Source organism: Bombus terrestris, chromosome 18 (genome assembly GCF_910591885.1).
Source record: "Bombus terrestris chromosome 18, iyBomTerr1.2, whole genome shotgun sequence".
In the NCBI taxonomy this organism is placed as follows: domain Eukaryota; kingdom Metazoa; phylum Arthropoda; class Insecta; order Hymenoptera; family Apidae; genus Bombus; species Bombus terrestris.
This window is the reverse complement of record NC_063286.1, coordinates 1,512,320-1,526,439: the sequence shown is the minus strand read 5'-3', so window position 1 is coordinate 1,526,439 and position 14,120 is coordinate 1,512,320.

The following is a 14,120-nucleotide window of genomic DNA, read 5'->3' as shown; positions in this document are numbered from 1 at the left end:
ATATACTATTACTATATAACGTACAACGTTATATACTATTACTATATAACGTATAACGTTATATACTATTACTATATAACGTATAACGTTATATACTATTACTATATAACGTACAACGTTCTATACTATTACTATATAACGTATAAGGTTATATACTATTACTATATAACGTATAACGTTATATACTATTACTATATAACGCATAACGTTATATACTATTACTACATAACGCATAACGTTATATACTATTACTATATAACGTATAACGTTATATACTATTACTATATAACGTATAACGTTATATACTATTACTATATAACGTATAACGTTATATACTATTACTACATAACGTATAACGTTATATAGTATTGCCATATCACGTATAACGTTATATACTATTACTATATAACGTACAACGTTCTATACTATTACTATATAACGTATAACGTTATATAGTATTGCCATATCACGTATAACGTTATATAATATTACTATATAACGTATAACGTTATATACTATTACCATATAACGTATAACGTTATATACTATTACTATATAACGTATAACGTTATATACTATTACTATATAACGTATAACGTTATATACTATTACTATATAACGTATAACGTTATATACTATTACTATATAACGTATAACGTTATATACTATTACTATATAACGTACAACGTTATATACTATTACTATATAACGTATAACGTTATATACTATTACTATATAACGTATAACGATATATACTATTACGTATTAACGTATAACGTTATATACTATTACGTAATAGCGTATAACGTTATATAATATTACTATACATCGTATAACGTTATATACTATTACTATATAACGTATAACGTTATATAATATTACTATATAACGTATAACGTTATATAGTATTGCCATATCACGTATAACGTTATATAATATTACTATATAACGTATAACGTTATATACTATTACTATATAACGTATAACGTTATATACTATTACTATATAACGTATAACGTTATATACTATTACTATATAACGCATAACGTTATATACTATTACTATATAACGTATAACGTTATATACTATTACTATATAACGTATAACGTTATATACTATTACTATATAACGTATAACGTAATATACTATTACTATATAACGTATAACGTTATATACTATTACTATATAACGTATAATGTTATATACTATTACTATATAACGTTATACGTTATATAGTATTGCCATATCACGTATAACGTTATATAATATTACTATATAACGTATAACGTTATATACTATTACTATATAACGTATAACGTTATATACTATTACTATATAACGTATAACGTTATATACTATTACTATATAACGTATAACGTTATATACTATTACTATATAACGTATAACGTTATATACTATTACTATATAACGTACAACGTTCTATACTGTTACTATATAACGTATAACGTTATATAGTGCTGCCATATCACGTCTAACGTTATATAATATTACTATATAACGTATAACGTTATATTCTATTACTATATAACGTACAACGTTCTATACTGTTACTATATAACGTACAACGTTCTATACTGTTACTATATAACGTATAACGTTATATAGTATTGCCATATCACGTATAACGTTATATAATATTACTATATAACGTATAACGTTATATACTATTACTATATAACGTATAACGTTATATAATATTACTATACATCGTATAACGTTATATACTATTACTATATAACGTATAACGTTATATAATATTACTATATAACGTATAACGTTATATAGTATTGCCATATCACGTATAACGTTATATAATATTACTATATAACGTATAACGTTATATACTATTACTATATAACGTATAACGTTATATACTATTACTATATAACGTATAACGTTATATACTATTACTATATAACGCATAACGTTATATACTATTACTATATAACGTATAACGTTATATACTATTACTATATAACGTATAACGTTATATACTATTACTATATTACGTATAACGTTATATACTATTACTATATAACGTATAACGTAATATACTATTACTATATAACGTATAACGTTATATAGTGTTGCCATATCACGTATAACGTTATATAATATTACTATATAACGTATAACGTTATATTCTATTACTATATAACGTACAACGTTCTATACTGTTACTATATAACGTACAACGTTCTATACTATTACTATATAACGTATAACGTTATATAGTATTGCCATATCACGTATAACGTTATATAATATTACTATATAACGTATAACGTTATATACTATTACTATATAACGTATAACGTTATATACTATTACTATATAACATATAATGTTATATACTATTACTATATAACGTATAACGTTATATAGTATTGCCATATCACGTATAACGTTATATAATATTACTATATAACGTATAACGTTATATACTATTACTATATAACGTATAGCGTTATATACTATTACTATATAACGTATAACGTTATATACTATTACTATATAACGTATAACGTTATATACTATTACTATATAACGTATAACGTTATATACTATTACTATATAACGTACAACGTTCTATACTGTTACTATATAACGTATAACGTTATATAGTGTTGCCATATCACGTATAACGTTATATAATATTACTATATAACGTATAACGTTATATTCTATTACTATATAACGTACAACGTTCTATACTGTTACTATATAACGTACAACGTTCTATACTGTTACTATATAACGTATAACGTTATATAGTATTGCCATATCACGTATAACGTTATATAATATTACTATATAACGTATAACGTTATATACTATTACTATATAACGTATAACGTTATATACTATTACTATATAACGTATAACGTTATATACTATTACTATATAACGTATAACGTTATATACTATTACTATATAACGTATAACGTTATATACTATTACTATATAACGTATAACGTTATATACTATTACTATATAACGTATAACGTTATATACTATTACTATATAACGTATAACGTTATATACTATTACTATATAACGTATAACGTTATATACTATTACTATATAACGTATAACGTTATATACTATTACTATATAACGTATAACGTTATATAGTATTACTATATAACGTATAACGTTATATAGTATTGCCATATCACGTATAACGTTATATAATATTACTATATAACGTATAACGTTATATACAATTACTATATAACGTACAACGTTCTATACTATTACTATATAACGTATAAGGTTATATACTATTACTATATAACGTATAACGTTATATACTATTACTATATAACGCATAACGTTATATACTATTACTATATAACGTATAACGTTATATAATATTACTATATAACGTATAACGTTATATACTATTACTATATAACGTATAACGTTATATAGTATTGCCATATCACGTATAACGTTATATAATATTACTATATAACGTATAACGTTATATACTATTACTATATAACGTATAACGTTATATTCTATTACTATATAACGTACAACGTTCTATACTGTTACTATATAACGTACAACGTTCTATACTATTACTATATAACGTATAACGTTATATAGTATTGCCATATCACGTATAACGTTATATAATATTACTATATAACGTATAACGTTATATACTATTACTATATAACGTATAACGTTATATACTATTACTATATAACGTATAATGTTATATACTATTACTATATAACGTATAACGTTATATAGTATTGCCATATCACGTATAACGTTATATAATATTACTATATAACGTATAACGTTATATACTATTACTATATAACGTATAACGTTATATACTATTACTATATAACGTATAACGTTATATACTATTACTATATAACGTATAACGTTATGTACTATTACTATATAACGTATAACGTTATATACTATTACTATATAACGTATAACGTTATATACTATTACTATATAACGTACAACGTTCTATACTGTTACTATATAACGTATAACGTTATATAGTATTGCCATATCACGTATAACGTTATATAATATTACTATATAACGTATAACGTTATATACTATTACTATATAACGTATAACGTTATATACTATTACTATATAACGTATAATGTTATATACTATTACTATATAACGTATAACGTTATATAGTATTGCCATATCACGTATAACGTTATATAATATTACTATATAACGTATAACGTTATATACTATTACTATATAACGTATAACGTTATATACTATTACTATATAACGTATAACGTTATATACTATTACTATATAACGTATAACGTTATATACTATTACTATATAACGTATAACGTTATATACTATTACTATATAACGTACAACGTTCTATACTGTTACTATATAACGTATAACGTTATATAGTGTTGCCATATCACGTATAACGTTATATAATATTACTATATAACGTATAACGTTATATTCTATTACTATATAACGTACAACGTTCTATACTGTTACTATATAACGTACAACGTTCTATACTGTTACTATATAACGTATAACGTTATATAGTATTGCCATATCACGTATAACGTTATATAATATTACTATATAACGTATAACGTTATATACTATTACTATATAACGTATAACGTTATATACTATTACTATATAACGTATAACGTTATATACTATTACTATATAACGTATAACGTTATATACTATTACTATATAACGTATAACGTTATATACTATTACTATATAACGTATAACGTTATATACTATTACTATATAACGTATAACGTTATATACTATTACTATATAACGTATAACGTTATATACTATTACTATATAACGTATAACGTTATATACTATTACTATATAACGTATAACGTTATATACTATTACTATATAACGTTATACGTTATATAGTAATACTATATAACGTATAACGTTATATAGTATTGCCATATCACGTATAACGTTATATAATATTACTATATAACGTATAACGTTATATACAATTACTATATAACGTACAACGTTCTATACTATTACTATATAACGTATAAGGTTATATACTATTACTATATAACGTATAACGTTATATACTATTACTATATAACGTATAACGTTATATACTATTACTATATAACGTATAACGTTATATACTATTACTATATAACGTATAACGTTATATACTATTACTATATAACGTATAACGTTATATACTATTACTATATAACGTATAACGTTATATACTATTACTATATAACGTATAACGTTATATACTATTACTATATAACGTATAACGTTATATACTATTACTATATAACGTATAACGTTATATAGTATTACTATATAACGTATAACGTTATATAGTATTGCCATATCACGTATAACGTTATATAATATTACTATATAACGTATAACGTTATATACAATTACTATATAACGTACAACGTTCTATACTATTACTATATAACGTATAAGGTTATATACTATTACTATATAACGTATAACGTTATATACTATTACTATATAACGCATAACGTTATATACTATTACTATATAACGTATAACGTTATATAATATTACTATATAACGTATAACGTTATATACTATTACTATATAACGTACAACGTTCTATACTGTTACTATATAACGTATAACGTTATATAGTGTTGCCATATCACGTATAACGTTATATAATATTACTATATAACGTATAACGTTATATTCTATTACTATATAACGTACAACGTTCTATACTGTTACTATATAACGTACAACGTTCTATACTGTTACTATATAACGTATAACGTTATATAGTATTGCCATATCACGTATAACGTTATATAATATTACTATATAACGTATAACGTTATATACTATTACTATATAACGTATAACGTTATATACTATTACTATATAACGTATAACGTTATATACTATTACTATATAACGTATAACGTTATATACTATTACTATATAACGTATAACGTTATATACTATTACTATATAACGTATAACGTTATATACTATTACTATATAACGTATAACGTTATATACTATTACTATATAACGTATAACGTTATATACTATTACTATATAACGTATAACGTTATATACTATTACTATATAACGTATAACGTTATATACTATTACTATATAACGTTATACGTTATATAGTATTACTATATAACGTATAACGTTATATAGTATTGCCATATCACGTATAACGTTATATAATATTACTATATAACGTATAACGTTATATACAATTACTATATAACGTACAACGTTCTATACTATTACTATATAACGTATAAGGTTATATACTATTACTATATAACGTATAACGTTATATACTATTACTATATAACGTATAACGTTATATACTATTACTATATAACGTATAACGTTATATACTATTACTATATAACGTATAACGTTATATACTATTACTATATAACGTATAACGTTATATACTATTACTATATAACGTATAACGTTATATACTATTACTATATAACGTATAACGTTATATACTATTACTATATAACGTATAACGTTATATACTATTACTATATAACGTATAACGTTATATACTATTACTATATAACGTATAACGTTATATACTATTACTATATAACGTATAACGTTATATAGTATTACTATATAACGTATAACGTTATATAGTATTGCCATATCACGTATAACGTTATATACTATTACTATATAACGTATAACGTTATATTCTATTACTATATAACGTACAACGTTCTATACTGTTACTATATAACGTACAACGTTCTATACTATTACTATATAACGTATAACGTTATATACTATTACTATATAACGTATAACGTTATATACTATTACTATATAACGTATAACGTTATATACTATTACTATATAACGCATAACGTTATATACTATTACTATATAACGTATAACGTTATATAATATTACTATATAACGTATAACGTTATATACTATTACTATATAACGTATAACGTTATATACTATTACTATATAACGTATAATGTTATATACTATTACTATATAACGTATAACGTTATATAGTATTGCCATATCACGTATAACGTTATATAATATTACTATATAACGTATAACGTTATATACTATTACTATATAACGTATAACGTTATATACTATTACTATATAACGTATAACGTTATATACTATTACTATATAACGTATAACGTTATATACTATTACTATATAACGTATAACGTTATATACTATTACTATATAACGTATAACGTTATATACTATTACTATATAACGTATAACGTTATATACTATTACTATATAACGTACAACGTTCTATACTGTTACTATATAACGTATAACGTTATATAGTATTGCCATATCACGTATAACGTTATATAATATTACTATATAACGTATAACGTTATATACTATTACTATATAACGTATAACGTTATATACTATTACTATATAACGTATAATGTTATATACTATTACTATATAACGTATAACGTTATATAGTATTGCCATATCACGTATAACGTTATATAATATTACTATATAACGTATAACGTTATATACTATTACTATATAACGTATAACGTTATATACTATTACTATATAACGTATAACGTTATATACTATTACTATATAACGTATAACGTTATATACTATTACTATATAACGTATAACGTTATATACTATTACTATATAACGTATAACGTTATATACTATTACTACATAACGTATAACGTTATATAGTATTGCCATATCACGTATAACGTTATATAATATTACTATATAACGTATAACGTTATATACTATTACTATATAACGTATAACGTTATATACTATTACTATATAATGTATAACGTTATATACTATTACTATATAACGTATAACGTTATATACAATTACTATATAACGTACAACGTTCTATACTATTACTATATAACGTATAAGGTTATATACTATTACTATATAACGTATAACGTTATATACTATTACTATATAACGCATAACGTTATATACTATTACTATATAACGTATAACGTTATATACTATTACTATATAACGTATAACGTTATATACTATTACTATATAACGTATAACGTTATATACTATTACTATATAACGTTATACGTTATATAGTATTACTATATAACGTATAACGTTATATAGTATTGCCATATCACGTATAACGTTATATAATATTACTATATAACGTATAACGTTATATACAATTACTATATAACGTACAACGTTCTATACTATTACTATATAACGTATAAGGTTATATACTATTACTATATAACGTATAACGTTATATACTATTACTATATAACGCATAACGTTATATACTATTACTATATAACGTATAACGTTATATAATATTACTATATAACGTATAACGTTATATACTATTACTATATAACGTATAACGTTATATAGTATTGCCATATCACGTATAACGTTATATAATATTACTATATAACGTATAACGTTATATACTATTACTATATAACGTATAACGTTATATACTATTACTATATAACGTATAACGTTATATACTATTACTATATAACGTATAACGTTATATACTATTACTATATAACGTATAACGTTATATACTATTACTATATAACGTATAACGTTATATACTATTACTATATAACGTACAACGTTCTATACTGTTACTATATAACGTATAACGTTATATAGTATTGCCATATCACGTATAACGTTATATAATATTACTATATAACGTATAACGTTATATACTATTACTATATAACGTATAACGTTATATACTATTACTATATAACGTATAATGTTATATACTATTACTATATAACGTATAACGTTATATAGTATTGCCATATCACGTATAACGTTATATAATATTACTATATAACGTATAACGTTATATACTATTACTATATAACGTATAACGTTATATACTATTACTATATAACGTATAACGTTATATACTATTACTATATAACGTATAACGTTATATACTATTACTATATAACGTATAACGTTATATACTATTACTATATAACGTACAACGTTCTATACTGTTACTATATAACGTATAACGTTATATAGTGTTGCCATATCACGTATAACGTTATATAATATTACTATATAACGTATAACGTTATATTCTATTACTATATAACGTACAACGTTCTATACTGTTACTATATAACGTACAACGTTCTATACTGTTACTATATAACGTATAACGTTATATAGTATTGCCATATCACGTATAACGTTATATAATATTACTATATAACGTATAACGTTATATACTATTACTATATAACGTATAACGTTATATACTATTACTATATAACGTATAACGTTATATACTATTACTATATAACGTATAACGTTATATACTATTACTATATAACGTATAACGTTATATACTATTACTATATAACGTATAACGTTATATACTATTACTATATAACGTATAACGTTATATACTATTACTATATAACGTATAACGTTATATACTATTACTATATAACGTATAACGTTATATACTATTACTATATAACGTATAACGTTATATAGTAATAGTATATAACGTTATACGTTATATAGTAATAGTATATAACGTATAACGTTATATAGTATTGCCATATCACGTATAACGTTATATAATATTACTATATAACGTATAACGTTATATACTATTACTATATAACGTATAACGTTATATACTATTACTATATAACGTATAACGTTATATACTATTACTATATAACGTATAACGTTATATACTATTACTATATAACGTATAACGTTATATACTATTACTATATAACGTATAACGTTATATACTATTACTATATAACGTATAACGTTATATACTATTACTATATAACGTACAACGTTCTATACTGTTACTATATAACGTATAACGTTATATAGTGTTGCCATATCACGTATAACGTTATATAATATTACTATATAACGTATAACGTTATATTCTATTACTATATAACGTACAACGTTCTATACTGTTACTATATAACGTACAACGTTCTATACTGTTACTATATAACGTATAACGTTATATAGTATTGCCATATCACGTATAACGTTATATAATATTACTATATAACGTATAACGTTATATACTATTACTATATAACGTATAACGTTATATACTATTACTATATAACGTATAACGTTATATACTATTACTATATAACGTATAACGTTATATAGTAATAGTATATAACGTATAACGTTATATAGTATTGCCATATCACGTATAACGTTATATAATATTACTATATAACGTATAACGTTATATACAATTACTATATAACGTACAACGTTCTATACTATTACTATATAACGTATAAGGTTATATACTATTACTATATAACGTATAACGTTATATACTATTACTATATAACGCATAACGTTATATACTATTACTATATAACGTATAACGTTATATACTATTACTATATAACGTATAACGATATATACTATTACGTATTAACGTATAACGTTATATACTATTACGTAATAGCGTATAACGTTATATAATATTACTATACAACGTATAACGTTATATACTATTACTATATAACGTATAACGTTATATAATATTACTATATAACGTATAACGTTATATACTATTACTATATAACGTATAACGTTATATAGTATTGCCATATCACGTATAACGTTATATAATATTACTATATAACGTATAACGTTATATACTATTACTATATAACGTATAACGTTATATACTATTACTATATAACGTATAACGTTATATACTATTACTATATAACGTATAACGTTATATACTATTACTATATAACGTATAACGTTATATACTATTACTATATAACGTATAACGTTATATAGTATTGCCATATCACGTATAACGTTATATAATATTACTATATAACGTATAACGTTATATACTATTACTATATAACGTATAACGTTATATACTATTACTATATAACGTATAACGTTATATAGTATTACTATATAACGTATAACGTTATATAGTGTTGCCATATAACGTATAACGTTATATACTATTACTATATAACGTATAACGTTATATACTATTACTATATAACGTATAACGTTATATACTATTACTATATAACGTATAACGTTATATACTATTACTATATAACGTATAACGTTATATACTATTACTATATAACGTATAACGTTATATACTATTACTATATAACGTATAACGTTATATACTATTACTATATGACGTTATGCGTTATATAGTAATAGTATATAACGTTATACGTTATATAGTATTGCCATATCACGTATAACGTTATATAATATTACTATATAACGTATAACGTTATATACAATTACTATATAACGTACAACGTTCTATACTATTACTATATAACGTATAAGGTTATATACTATTACTATATAACGTATAACGTTATATACTATTACTATATAACGCATAACGTTATATACTATTACTATATAACGTATAACGTTATATACTATTACTATATAACGTATAACGATATATACTATTACGTATTAATGTATAACGTTATATACTATTACGTAATAGCGTATAACGTTATATAATATTACTATACAACGTATAACGTTATATACTATTACTATATAACGTATAACGTTATATAATATTACTATATAACGTATAACGTTATATACTATTACTATAGAACGTATAACGTTATATAGTATTGCCATAGCACGTATAACGTTATATAATATTACTATATAACGTATAACGTTATATACTATTACTATATAACGTATAACGTTATATACTATTACTATATAACGTATAACGTTATATACTATTACTATATAACGTATAACGTTATATACTATTACTATATATCGTATAACGTTATATACTATTACTATATAACGTATAACGTTATATACTATTACTATATAAAGTATAACGTTATATACTATTACTATATAACGTATAACGTAATATACTATTACTATATAACGTATAACGTTATATACTATTACTATATAACGTATAACGTTATATACTATTACTATATAACGCATAACGTTATATACTATTACTATATAACGTATAGCCTTATATACTACTACTATATAACGTATAACGTTATATACTATTACTATATAACGTACAACGTTCTATACTATTACTATATAACGTATAACGTTATATACTATTACTATATAACGTATAACGTTATATACTATTACTATATAACGTATAACGTTATATACTATTACTATATAACGTACAACGTTCTATACTGTTACTATATAACGTATAACGTTATATAGTGTTGCCATATCACGTATAACGTTATATAATATTACTATATAACGTATAACGTTATATTCTATTACTATATAACGTACAACGTTCTATACTGTTACTATATAACGTACAACGTTCTATACTGTTACTATATAACGTATAACGTTATATAGTATTGCCATATCACGTATAACGTTATATAATATTACTATATAACGTATAACGTTATATACTATTACTATATAACGTATAACGTTATATACTATTACTATATAACGTATAACGTTATATACTATTACTATATAACGTATAACGTTATATAGTATTACTATATAACGTATAACGTTATATAGTATTGCCATATCACGTATAACGTTATATAATATTACTATATAACGTATAACGTTATATACAATTACTATATAACGTACAACGTTCTATACTATTACTATATAACGTATAAGGTTATATACTATTACTATATAACGTATAACGTTATATACTATTACTATATAACGCATAACGTTATATACTATTACTATATAACGTATAACGTTATATACTATTACTATATAACGTATAACGATATATACTATTACGTATTAACGTATAACGTTATATACTATTACGTAATAGCGTATAACGTTATATAATATTACTATACAACGTATAACGTTATATACTATTACTATATAACGTATAACGTTATATAATATTACTATATAACGTATAACGTTATATACTATTACTATATAACGTATAACGTTATATAGTATTGCCATATCACGTATAACGTTATATAATATTACTATATAACGTATAACGTTATATACTATTACTATATAACGTATAACGTTATATACTATTACTATATAACGTATAACGTTATATACTATTACTATATAACGTATAACGTTATATACTATTACTATATAACGTATAACGTTATATACTATTACTATATAACGTATAACGTTATATAGTATTGCCATATCACGTATAACGTTATATAATATTACTATATAACGTATAACGTTATATACTATTACTATATAACGTATAACGTTATATACTATTACTATATAACGTATAACGTTATATAGTATTACTATATAACGTATAACGTTATATAGTGTTGCCATATAACGTATAACGTTATATACTATTACTATATAACGTATAACGTTATATACTATTACTATATAACGTATAACGTTATATACTATTACTATATAACGTATAACGTTATATACTATTACTATATAACGTATAACGTTATATACTATTACTATATAACGTATAACGTTATATACTATTACTATATAACGTATAACGTTATATACTATTACTATATGACGTATAACGTTATATAGTAATAGTATATAACGTTATACGTTATATAGTATTGCCATATCACGTATAACGTTATATAATATTACTATATAACGTATAACGTTATATACAATTACTATATAACGTACAACGTTCTATACTATTACTATATAACGTATAAGGTTATATACTATTACTATATAACGTATAACGTTATATACTATTACTATATAACGCATAACGTTATATACTATTACTATATAACGTATAACGTTATATACTATTACTATATAACGTATAACGATATATACTATTACGTATTAATGTATAACGTTATATACTATTACGTAATAGCGTATAACGTTATATAATATTACTATACAACGTATAACGTTATATACTATTACTATATAAC